This window comes from Littorina saxatilis, linkage group LG11 (assembly GCF_037325665.1).
Source record: "Littorina saxatilis isolate snail1 linkage group LG11, US_GU_Lsax_2.0, whole genome shotgun sequence".
NCBI classification, from domain to species: domain Eukaryota; kingdom Metazoa; phylum Mollusca; class Gastropoda; order Littorinimorpha; family Littorinidae; genus Littorina; species Littorina saxatilis.
Window position 1 is genome coordinate 1,270,679 of NC_090255.1, and position 13,358 is coordinate 1,284,036.

General features: G+C 39.2%; 1 long non-coding RNA gene across 1 annotated transcript; it reads left to right on the forward strand.

Moving 5' to 3' along the window:
- The first annotated feature begins 739 nt into the window (after nt 1-739).
- On the forward strand, nt 740-12,276 carry LOC138980639 (uncharacterized). The gene is made up of 3 exons (XR_011460412.1): nt 740-873; nt 4,454-4,509; nt 12,151-12,276. It is a non-coding gene; the product is annotated as an uncharacterized lncRNA (long non-coding RNA).
- Nucleotides 12,277-13,358: the final 1,082 nt, after the last annotated feature.

The following is a 13,358-nucleotide window of genomic DNA, read 5'->3' on the forward strand; positions in this document are numbered from 1 at the left end:
GGTAAACTACAGAGTGTGCTGAAACAGCTACATGTGGAAACATTATGTAAAGGCATTACGGAAGAGATGTGTTTTCAGCTAGCTGGGTTTTAAAGGAAGACAAAATTACATGTATAACCTTTATTTTCATGCATGGCCGTTTGATATAATTTTGCTCGGCTTCCGTCCATTATAGCCTATGTTTCAAGTCAGAGGCAAAGATGTCGACATACTTGCTAGACAAACTGTACAACGCAGCACAAGGAGTCACGCCAAAGCCGTCGCTGTTATTTGCTCTTGTTGTTTACCCATGATCTCATTTGCTTTTAACCTGTTCGCTGTCAGGATATACACTTGTGCACACTATTACCTGTATTTACCCGAATCGACAACTAACAGTAGATCAAAGTATTAAACAATGGCGACTGCACGTGATAGGGAACAATAAAGAGACCTCTTTATTTGTTCTATCGTCTTTCTTCTTCTTTTTTGTGTGTGTACTTTTGTGTTTTTGTGCCTGAAGAAGACCCTTAGGTCGAAACGTCGCTGTTAATCGTTCCGTGTTCGTCATTTTAACGTGAGTACATTGCTTTTTGGTCTCTTTAACAGTAGATCCTTGAGGCATACGTGATTACACCTGATATGCACACATTATTTATTTCTTGTTTTTCGTCTTCTTCTCTGTTGTGTCAAGAACGGTTTGTTACCAGTTAAAACAAGTTTCCAGGACTTCAGCTACCGTCCTACATGCAGCGCAAGGGTTACATTGAAACCGATCCAGGTGAATGACGTGTTTCTGTTTCAAGCTAAACATAGAAGGTATAACATCTCCGAAGTGAAGAATCAACGACAGAGCCAGTGGTGTCAACAGGGTGGGCCGTGCCAAGATATCAGGTAAGTCGTTACGGTTATTACGAAGAAAGAACAAACAAGGTTAACAACTGTCACTAAGTTATTGTGAATTCTTTAGAAGCGCAACATAATTCCGATGTTAGCCGTTGTTCGTGTTATAGACACGTATCCCCCACACATCATAACATAATATTTCATCCGCCATTGAAAAGGCTTCACCGAGCGTTATGTGGCAGGCCGCAGGGCCCGCCTTGAGTACTTGCATAAACCAGCGTTTAAATGAGAACCCGAAGATTTATGTTAACACGTTCTAGAATATTCGTCATGAGAAACAAATATAGGTAGATACGTTCGTTTAGATGTTTGCGTCGATTTTGACTAGGGGAACCTTTTCTGTGAGTTCTATTTTCGGGGGCATCTGTGTTGTGTGATCCAATGTGTACTCAAGTAAAGTCAATCTGTTTGCTGAATATGATAGAGGAATGAATGACCTTTCCAGTCATATGACCGGTTTTGACTCAAAAGGTCTCATGACAGAAACATAGGTAGGTTTTTATTTTATGACGGTTAATATAGGTTTTTTTCATATTCATGTGAGCAAACCACTAAGCAGAAAGTTCTTTTCAAGGTGGACTACACTCGTCGGTACATTCCTTTGTAATGAGTGTAGGCGATGGGGCTTGGATAGCTGATACATGATGCACTAACTGCATGGTAGGCTAGGCACACATTCTGTGTAACTTGATTTGAATGAAAAACAAGTCACGTGAGGTGGAATAACAACTTTTCGTCATTCAGAAAGTGTCACACAGCAAGCCTGTGTATGATCGGGAACAGGCACACGACACTAGTCTTATACGAACTGATATTGTGTCTGATCCACATGATGTCAATATTTTTTTTAAAGTATAGTGTTGCGTGTGATTACAAAGGCTCCTAGCATCGTGCATTGCGTTGGATGTTGGTGGTGTATTATCTAAAATGAAATTTCTGAAGCTAATTTGTAAATATGATATTATTGCCTTATCCGAGAGTAAGCTGGGTGATATTGACACAGTTGATGTTCCGGTTTATGTGTCACTTTATAAAAAACAAAAGCAAGTTTAATTAAACGTAAATCAGGAGGAATGTTGTTGCTATTCAAGGAGGATACTGTACAGTTTATCACAGTACGAAACCAATCACAGCATTCTTTTCCCTCACACACACGTACACACGCTTTCATGTTTCGTATATGAAACCAAAGAAAGACAATCCAAAGTTGATGTTTCCCAAAGAAAATATTATACGTTTTGTGATGCAGACTTATGATAAAATATTATGGTTTTTTTGTTTAATTCAGTAAGGAGTTTTTAAAACAATTATATACTTTTTGGCGCTGTGAACATTCCCCCAGAAGGTTCACCATACGTGAATAAGGATGTTTATACCGAATTATACGATGCATTCCTCACTATTGAACATGAAGGCGCGTGCTTACTTGGAGATTTTAATGCAAGAACAGGATTACTTATAGATACCACTGAAGATTTATTTGATGTTGATTTTGATATTCCCTGTGGTATTCCCTGTGAAACACAAGAAAATGACGAAGGTGACACACATTTTCATATTCCGAAGAGACACTCACAAGATGTGTCAGTAACTAACTGTGGGCATGATTTATTGGATTCTTTTAAAACATCTGATATGGTTATTATAAATGGTCGGATTGGACCAGGCAGAGGCACCGGGAAATTTACATGTAAAAATGTTAGTGTTGTTAATTATATTCTGATTTCAGCAAACCTGTTTTATACCAATAAAGAATGTGTTGTTATTTATTTGTGTGAAATGTTCTCGGATGTTCACTGCCCCTTGGTAATTAAGCTTGATTGTATTTATGGACAAAATGTTTTAAATCATGATTTGTGTTGATGAAGATGGGAACGAAGTGCATGTTTGTAATGTAGCAGAAGACTTCGAAGGAAGACCGAAATGAAAAACAGATTTGGAACCTGATTATATTTGTGGTCTGGAGGATTCATTGGTAAACGATAATGATTTACATTAAGATGAATTGTTAGTATTTAAAGAAAATGTTTCGGTTGACGAAGTTAACATAGTTGTTTTAGAACTTAATTATATCACGAAGAGTAGTGCACAGTAGTGTTATTTAAAAGAATTTTTGGGGGGTAAGAAGCAGTAAAAAAGGAAAACCGAAAATGTGCCATGGTTGAATGTTACATGTGAGAAAAAGAGAAAATCCTTTTTTGAAGCAAAACATGTACATAGAAGAATGAAGACTGCCTTTTCGCGTGAGCTCCGCACCAAAACAAGTCGAAGTTACAAACAGGAAGTAAATAAGCAATTTAGAAATATATTAAGCGGACCTTGTAAAAAAAATTAAAAACCTAAAAAAACATGACCTAAAATCATATTGGATGATTATTAATGGAACCCTAAGTGAAAAATATGAAGAATTATCAAAAGTCTCTTCTGACGTTTTTCTGAAACATTTTACAGGTATGTTTTCTGCAGGTGAAGATGAGGTTGAAAAAAAATGAAGGTAATTTAAATGAAATGGTACATAATGATAACGTTGATTTCAATCGTATGATAACAGAAGATGAAGTTTTAAAAGCAGTTAAAAAGTTAAAGAATAATAAAGCCTGTGGAAATCATCAAATTATAAATGACTTTTTGAAAGTTTCTTTTGGGAAGTTAATTAAAGTATATACACAGTTGTTAAGTGTATTTTTTGTGTGTTCTGGACACATGCCCGAGAAATGGTCCGTTAGGCTTTTACGCCCCATGTATAAACAAATGGGAAATGTTGAAGACCCAGCTAATTACAGAGGTATACCCCTGATGAGCTGCTTTGGAAAGTTATTTACCAGTGTTTTGAATAATAGGCTAACTAAATATTTTGATGATTATTCAGTCATTGGTGAAGAACAAGCCGGTTTTCGAGCAGGGCATTCAACCCTCGACCACATTTTTACTTTACACAGTACAATTGATTATTTTGTATCAAAGGGAACAAGATTATATTGTCTTTTTTATTGGTTATGAAAAAGCATTTGATTATGTGAAAAAAGCTTTTCTTTGGAAGAAAATGTTTGATGTTGGTATAAATGGGCGAATGCTGAATATTATTCAAAGTTTGTATAGTAAGGCCAAGTCATGAGTTTTGGTAGGTAACCAAAAGTCAGATTGTTTTCCAAAATGTGACACCTGCATTGTTTGCTGTGAATTTAAATGATTTACAAGCTTATATATTTAATAACACTGAACACCTCCCTACCATTGAACGAGAAGTTGGACTTACAACCGTGCAGAACAATTTAAGCCTATAGTTTTTTTGTCGTGCGTTCTTTGAATTGAAAAGAACGAATGACTTCTGCTTTACCAGTGCTGCGAGAATGATTGTTTTTGTGTGACAAAGTTGGGACCACAACATAACTTGGTTCTTTGTACTGAGCACACCTCTGGCAGTGCTGTGTGTGCATCCAGCCTAGCATAGAGCGCAGTGCTAAGTCAGTCCCCTGGTTCTCGGGTGAAATCATGTGTGGAGCAGAAGCAGAAGCAAATACGTGTGTTATATGTGATTCAGATCTATGGCTCCCATTTTTGTTTTCAGGTCGAGAAAGACTGTATTTGGCTTGAAACAGATCCTGGGCTGATGGACACATGCAGGTAAGAGTCACTTTAACACGTAGAGATCGTTATAATCCCCGTTTTGCAACCACGAATTTTTTTTTAGTGCATCCACTTCCATCAACTAAAACATTCATTCCGGTGTCATTTCAAACTTTCTATCACGCGAAGATGTATATTCACTTCAGTTGTTGTGGCCCTAATTTTTGGTCATTTGTTTGGAGCCCCGATGTCTAATGCGGCCATTGTCAAACTGAGAATAGAGAAGACGAGGTATAGTTACATTATTTGATTGTGCAGTTAGATAAAATAGTCTTATTTCATAACATACCAGAAATATTCATGTGCTCTTATTTGTTGTGTCAGTACAAGTGACATACTAATTATCAATCATTATCAGACAAACTGAAAGCATGCATATTCGTAACAGGTTGGATCAAAGTCAATAAGCCCATGACAAGTTTTAACACATGCAACACATGTAAGTTTTGTAACCCAAATACCCCAAATAGATGGAGTCCGTACATAACCGTTTCTATTATTGTAACACAGTTTCGACCCCTGTTGATTTTAATCAACCAATTTTCTTGGAACTTTTTGCTGTCGGGGCTGGGTAAAGGGAGTGGGGGAGGGGAAGGGGGTGGGGGGAGTGGGTAAGAGAGGCGAAAGGGGAAAGAGTTTTTTGCAAAGCATCTGCACAAGCATGTGTGCCTCTGTGAGTATGTGCGTGGCTGCTTTCATAGGGTGCCTGTGTCCTCGGTGAGTGTGTGCGTGGATGTTTACATGGGGTGCCTGTGTCCTCAGTTATTTGAGGATTTCTTTTATCTCTCTTTTCCTGACACCGTTCATTTAACGTCATTTTTACAGGACAGGGTTGTTTTCCCTTCAGTTATAAGTTTTATTAGTTTGACGTTATTGTTTAAGTCCAAGTAGAGCTCGATCACGAGTAGCAAAGACTCACTTAGTCCGTCAGTGTGTTTGAGTGTGTGTGATGGGGTGGCACCCCTTCCGTGACCGGCCACCTGCAAGGTACGGACAGGTTTGCAATGGCCCAAGGGTGTCTGTTCATGAGAGGGACTGCTGTGGTAGCAAAACTAGTGTGATACACAAGTAGTCAATTTATCCACTTGACTATATTCACAACACGGACTCGTCACTCTTCTTCGCATGTTTTTATACCTACGTATTATCAAATACTCTGCAACACATGTAACCCAAAATACAAAAATGTGCCCGTACAATACCGCTTCTTTTATGAAAACACTGCTTCGGCCATGTGGATTTTAATCAACCAATTTTCTTGTGTATACTACAAGCGAGCGGTTGCTCATCGCACACACACAATCACAGTGAAAGGGTCACATTCGTTTACATAGTGTTACAAACGAAAATGAACAGGGAAACTAGGGGGCAAAAGGCCACGCTTCCATTCTTCACACACAACACACCCTTCTTTACCGGATGGTGAGAATGTCTAAAATATCTTTGATGGGTTTTGCAACCCAGCACCCTTCTATACCTCTTTTCTGCTTTGGTACGTGCGTTGGCATAGGAGAGCAGGATTATAGCGTACGCCCATTTAAAGGTGCATTCTTCTCCTTCGCACGTGGACCATTCTGTGCATTGAAACCATCACATATTTGGCAAGACTTTTAATACAGTTCGGCCCGGCTTCGCCCGGGTGTTTGTCTTATTTCCATGAGGATAAGAATAGATGAAAGAGTGAGCTGATGCATTCAGATTAAAGGCTGGGAGACAGTGTGAAAGCATTACCATCAGCACACTCTTCTTGCTGAATAATAACTTTGACTTGAGTTATCTCCCGTCCTAAGGAAAATTCTAGATACTTGAGAAGCAGGTCTAACATCGACTCTTTATGTTCTGTAAAGACTGGTTTAAACAATGTTTTATTAAATCAAACATGATACATAAATACAACGATAAACAATAGGGACACGAACTCAAGCAAACGCTTATATTACGCGCCCTACGAAGTAGGAAAATAACGCAAATATGATGTCGGACATGCAATACTTATCAATAGTGGAACTATCTACAAGAAGAGCATAGTTAAAGTAAATCAGAAAGAATAAGAAAAAGCTAGCAGGAGGAAGAGGGGAGAGGATGGAGGAGGGAGGAGAAAACGGTAGGTACATATAAAAGATGAAGTTGGCAGCGCATACAAATAAGAATATACATTGTACATTACAAACCATAGTCCTGTGGCAAGTAAGCAGTAGCTCGCTAAATATGCTTTTGAAAAATGCATATAAAATAAGGTTTGTTGGCTTGAATATGGGTACTGAGTCAAATCAACAGAAACGACCAGATTCATGGATAAACGATTGGACACTTTCAAAAACAAGCTTGTTAGTGCAAAGAGAAAGGTTTTCGCTACCATTTAACAATATTTCAACATGTCTGTAATTAACAGGAAGTGCGTTTATTGTAGACAGGCGAGCATCTACGTACAAAGGACAATGTGTCAAATAATGGTCAGCTGTTTCGTTCGGGTAGCCGCAAGCGCACTGTGGGTTTTCCTGTAGGTGGCGTTTACACAGGTCAGAATTCAAATTACTCATGTTTAGGCGCATTCTGCAGTGGTGAATCAGTAATAATAGGCAGGTACGTTATAATCAGGAGTAGATAAATAGCGTTTGAAATCGCTGATTGAGTTAGTTGTTTTGATGTTGTCTGGCAAGGTGTTCCACAGGACAGTAGTAGATGGTATAAAAGATCGACGGTATAATTCAGTTTTGCACATGGGGACTCTTCTTTCTAATGGTCTTCTATGATGGTAGGGGTTAACATCAGAAGTTAAAGGTGGCAAGAGATCTGATAAGTAATGAGGGCATTTGCCATATACCATCTTGTAATATAAAATCAGTTTGTGTCTGCTCCGTCTTTCTTTTAGGTTACAAAATCCGCTTTCTTTATACAGTTTTTCGTGGCTTGTGCCGCGCACACCACCGATTATAGTCCGAATGGCTTCCAAATGTAGTTTTTCGAGTGCAGTTGACCAGTACTCTGTGCAGTTGTCCCATATGATGTCTGCGTAGTCAAAATGTGGAAGAACAAAAGATTTATACATAGTTTCCAGACTTTTGTGATTTAATCTGTATTTATAATATCTTAAACAATTAATTAATAAGGTGACCTTTTTTATAATGCTTCTCACTTGGAAGTCCCACTTACAATCATTCTGCAAGATTACGCCAAGGTGTTTATGTTGGTTCACGTTTTCCAAAACAATATAATTAAAAATGATTGGTTCGGTTGGTATATTATCACGTTTTATGTCTAACAGTTCCGTTTTTGCTTCGTTAAATTTAACTTTCCACTGTTTTGCCCAGGTATTAATTTTATATAGGTCTGCGTTCAAAATCTGTGCTCGTCTAGTTGGATCTTCTAAGGACATAGACATGCTCGTGTCATCAGCAAACAACTTTATAACAGATTCAGTATCATTCACAATGTCGTTAATATATATCAGGAATAGCAAGGGGCCTAGAACAGAACCTTGTGGAACACCTGCCGGGATACATTTTAATGCAGACTTAGCACCCTTAATAACAACCGCCTGGTGGCGATTTGTTAAATAATCGTGAAACCATTTCAACAATTGTCCTCTAATTCCTACTAGTTCCAGTTTATATAATAACCCTTTGTGCCAGACTTTTTCAAATGCCTTTGACACATCACAAAAAACAGCTTGAGTGGTAATTCCCATATCGTAATTTAAACAGAACTCGTCATAAATAGAAGCCAGTTGACAACTGGTAGAGTCACCAGGAATAAATCCTGACTGTGCCGGTGTTAATATATCATTTCGCTGTAAAAAGGTGTAAACATGGCTGTGGACACAGCGCTCCATTACCTTCCCAACACAACTTAATAATGAGATTGGTCGATAATTGTTACAACAATCTGCTGGGCCGGCTTTGTAAATAGGAGTGACATGAGCCGTCTTCCACAAACTAGGATATATACCTTCTCTAAGGCTTCTATTAAACAAATATGTCAGGGGTTCTGCTATGGCGTCAACAGCAGCAACTAGAAGTCTGTTGTGAAAGTGGCTTTACCTTTATCAAGGGCTTTAATAACCTCTTTAACCTCGTCGACTGTAAGATAAATCTCATTAAGTTCGCTGTCGAAAAAATCAGCTTGAGGCAAATTGTCGTCTGGCGTTTTAAGAACGGAATTTTGTGTGAAAAAAATGTTCAGAACGTTAGCTTTTTCCTGGTTTGACTGGTAAATCTTGCCTTCAAAATTAATCGGAGGAATTTCATCAACACCAAGTCCTTTCTTGTCCATAAATGACTTTACCAACTGCCACCACTTTTTAGTACCAAAGGAACCTTGGTCGGAAATGCGTTCGTCTAACTCTATATAAAATTGCTGGACTCTGTCTCGCTTAGCTGCTGTAACACGATTACGCGTCTGACGATAACTCAGCCAATCTTCTAAAGAGTTACTCGTTTTTGCTCTCAGGTGAGTTTGATCTCTCTCGTCGATTAGCTTTAAAATTTCTGGGGTAATCCAGAGTGCGTCTTTAGGGCGTACAACAACTTCTTTAACAGGCATGAACTGCTTTGCAACATTCATAAAAGTTCTACTAAAAACATCAATGCTATCATTTAACATTTCATTCGTCACCATACCTGTCCAATCAACTTGTGAAAGAGCGTTACAAAACCCTTCTATATTCAATTTATCGTAATTGAAAATAGTTCGTTTAAAGGAGTTACTTACATTTACAGTACTTTTTAATATCGCCCGTGGTACGCTGTGATCGCTGCAAACTGGTGGCAAAACATCTACAGATTTAATTATTTGTGGCCTTTGTGTAATTATAAGGTCTATGCAGGTACTGCTTGTTTCAGTTATACGTGTCGGAACATTGACAAGTTGACAGAGTTGATATGAATGCAACATATTGAAAAAATTGTGAGAAGGAGAACTTAAAAAATCAACGTTAAAATCACCACAGATCACAAACTTCAACACTTGACTATTTACTTTTCTTAAACTTTCGTCTACTAATTCCCAATATTGAACATTTCCATTTGGTGGACGGTAAAATGAACCTATCAAAATACTTTCTTTATTCAGTTTTATCTCGACCCACACGGCTTCTAGTCCGACGACGTTAAACTCAGGACGGGGTTTATAATACAAATAATTTTTTACATAGATTGCTACTCCGCCATAAGGATGGTCTGGACGGTCAAGTCGAACAGGGGGACTGAAATTTGGAATCAGTAATGAGGAGTTATCATCAGAAGGACTGTAAAGACTGTAAAGACTGATCAGGCATCCTGCATGAGAAGAGTTATTTCCCTTCAATGTATAATGAAGTAAGAGTTACCTCCCTTTGCTTCTAGACATTTCCTGAACTGTCCGGTTGATTTTTTCTTCTTCATTTCTTCTCCTCATAGGAGCAATAGAGAGTCCGTAATATCACTGGCATTATGTGCTTACTACAGGTGAACAGTAGGCACTCAACTGGCCTTGCACTATATGGATTGTATTCAATAAAGGGGAGGTCCATAATCTGAGAAAGGAAACAATGTCTCGAGAAACTAAACCCCAGGTGCAAATCTGTGGCTCCGGAAGTTGCTTTCGATAATGGGGCAGACAACTCCCGTAAACCCTTCGAGGCTTACTTCCCTTCTATTGTCGTTAGTTTCATGGCTGACGAACAGCTGTTACTTACGTTCACATGCAGCTATCGAGAGGACGTCAGCCTGCCGTCACTTAGCCAAAATGAAATGTTTCTCCGCTAAATTCAAGTGGTATAGTTATTTCGATGGAGACAAACAACTGAAGCAGGTTTGTCTAAAGAGCGGCATATGGCATGGCCGAAGAGCAAAATGGTAAGTCTATACGCTGCCAAACGACAACAAAGAAGGGAAGTAAGCCTCGAATGGTTTACGGGAGTTGTCTGCCCCATTATTGAAAGATACTTCCGGTTATAACCATCAGAAAACAATAAATTGTGCGTTCTCACGATCATTGAGGTCTGAATTCTGTTTAATAACTTTGTTATTATCATTCTCCTTAAGCCTATCTGTCTAATAAGTCGAACTAAAATGGGCTACGTTCAGCCTTTGTACATTTCCTTCTGTGATGTGACTATTGGATGACGTCATCGAACCTTCGTTGCCTAAGCTAAATTTGAATGGAAGCTCGCGCCATCATGTTAGCGTAGGGTCCTAAATGTGAACGACTCTCGCACAAGTTCTCAAAGGCGTGGTGACCCCTTGCACATCCGGTCGAGTACATGTGCATTTTGGAATGTCAAGGACGACAGAAAGTAGAGCCAGCTATGATGTATTTCGTGCACCCTTATTTATCCTCTATTTTATGTGTTATGAGAGTGCAATAGTTACATCATAGATATAACAAGAGAACAATGGAAATACAAGAAATATACCAAGAGTACATTTACAGAGACAAAGAAGGGAGGTCATGTGTGTGTGAACGACGTAAGTGCTATTGATTTTTTCACAATGTATTTGCTAATCTTTGAGGCATTATTACTTTCAACAACAACAAGAACAAACAGCCAGAGTGTTTTTCAGTCTTGAGAAAGCTTTGACCCAGTGTGAACACTAGCTGAGATTAAAAAATCCAAAAGAATCTGTACACTACACCGGCTGACACGTCTGAGGCGATCGAGGTCACTGGGCCCAGTAATGTTACGTCGATATTCCGGGCATATGCAAGGACTTTCAGCGCTTAGTCAGTTAACGCTCGCTTAGGGATTGCATTATTATTGTTACGGCCACGAGCAGTGTCATCAAAATGAAAATCAATCAAACGACTCACTAGACATGTGTCAATCTGTCTTGACTAATTCCACTTGGTCTCTTCTTCTGTCTTCTGCGTTCGTGGGCTGAAACTCCCTCGTACACTCGTGTTTTTTGCACGAGTGGAATTTTACGTGCATGACCGTTTTTTTACCCCGCCATGTAGGCAGCCATACGCCGTTTTCGGAGGAACATTCCACTTAGTCATGACACGGCAATACTCATTGCAATTCCATTAGCTTGTTTAGCAACACATACAGTAGCTGTTTGTGAACATAAATTATCCTTTTCACCGGAAGCTAAGACTGCACAGTAAATTAACCCTGATATCTATGTCATTAAGATAACATGACACGTGTTTATTCACGCTTTGGTCTTCAATCTCACACTTGCCTCACAGTATATTTTTTCTCTTTGAGACAACTAAGAACGGCCGTATCCTCCTGTTGAATACGGTTTTTTTGCAGGAAGGTTTCTCGATTCCAAACGCCCTAGGGAGTGCCGCAGATTACTATTATTCTGTTGTCTGGTCTTTTGGCGTGTCCCAGTCGCTAATGCAGTCGTATCACTGCTATTGACATGGCGTTTGGGCTATCACATTTCCGAACATATGCTATCTGTGTCAACCTGTACAACACAGTTATGATCCGAATTTCAGCGTCTCATGGAATAGCAGCCCGATATGTCTTCAATTAGTTCTAAATCCTTACGCTCGTCATCGAAAACTATTGCGCTATCTACGTCTTCCTACCTTCGTCCATATCACGCGACACAACAATATGTGCAGGAGTTAAGTCGAATTGAAACCCCTATCTGTGAGTTGATGGGTTGCCTGACGAACATAATTATCGTCTTTTCTTATTTGCAGGAGCAACATGCGGTTAACTGGAACTTCACAGAATACCAAGAGTGTGTGAAACCTGGGTTGGTACCAAACACCCTGGTCTATTCGAAGGCTGCGTCAGTGTCGAAAACACAGGCAGCCGTTGTAGTCTGTGTTTGTATGTGTTTGTGCGCATGCGCGCGATCGTGTGTGTGTTTGTGTGTGTATATGTGTGTGTGTGTGTGTGTGTGTGTGTGTGTGTGTATGTGTGTGTGTGTGTGTGTGTGTGTGTGTGTGTGTGTATATGTGTGTGTGTGTGTGTGTGTGTGTGTGTGTATGTGTGTGTGAGTTCATTTGTCTGCTCGTTTCTTCTGTGTGATTATGGTTCCATATGTGTCCAGCTGTTTTGCAAATGTGTTGAAGAATATCTATTGTGTATGTGTGTGCAGCATCCCAACTCGGGTAAACCGGAGGAGACAACGTCCTCCATTGTCCTGTTTGACAAGGCTTGAACATTTGGATTCGTTTATATAATTAATGAAAGTGTGTGCCTTTTTCTTCCCTCTTTTTTTGTGTTCGATTGTTTGTTTATTTGTTTTCACTAATGGTTTAGAAATAACTTTGTATGTGCGTGCTTTATGGATGAAATGTACAAGGAGTCTGAAAACATCACAATATTTCACACACCTTTCTAAGTGATAAAAGAGAAGACAATAAGAATCACTTAATTAGAATGTTGTGGACGTGAACCCCCTAAGGCCGTGAGTAGCTGTCCCTGTGAAGGTGTCATCACTGTCACCATAGACTTGTAGCGTCACAGCCTGTTTCGTCATCCACAGCAACTAACAGAGAAATGATGGTATTACTGGAGCTGTTGTGACATTCGTGTGGAGCTTGAAAAAAACACATATTAAACTTTAATGCAATAAGCAAATAATCTGGGACAAACAGTTGGTGACGGCTTTTTACGACGGACTTCGATCATTTACATTTTTCTCAGCGCCCTTCAAGGGTATTTTGCTGATGAAGAGAAATGCCACATGTTATGCAGACAAGCGCAAGAACAATTAAGCGACCATAAATAAATAAGCTATAAACAGTTAGATCAAGCGAAAACGTTGAGTTAGTACCATTTTAAAAGCATGGAAGGAAGCAGACAAACAAACAAAAAAGCTATGCATGGCCAGACAACACCAACACCAACAACACAAGCAACAAAAACAACAACAACCCCACCAAAAACAGCAGCGGCC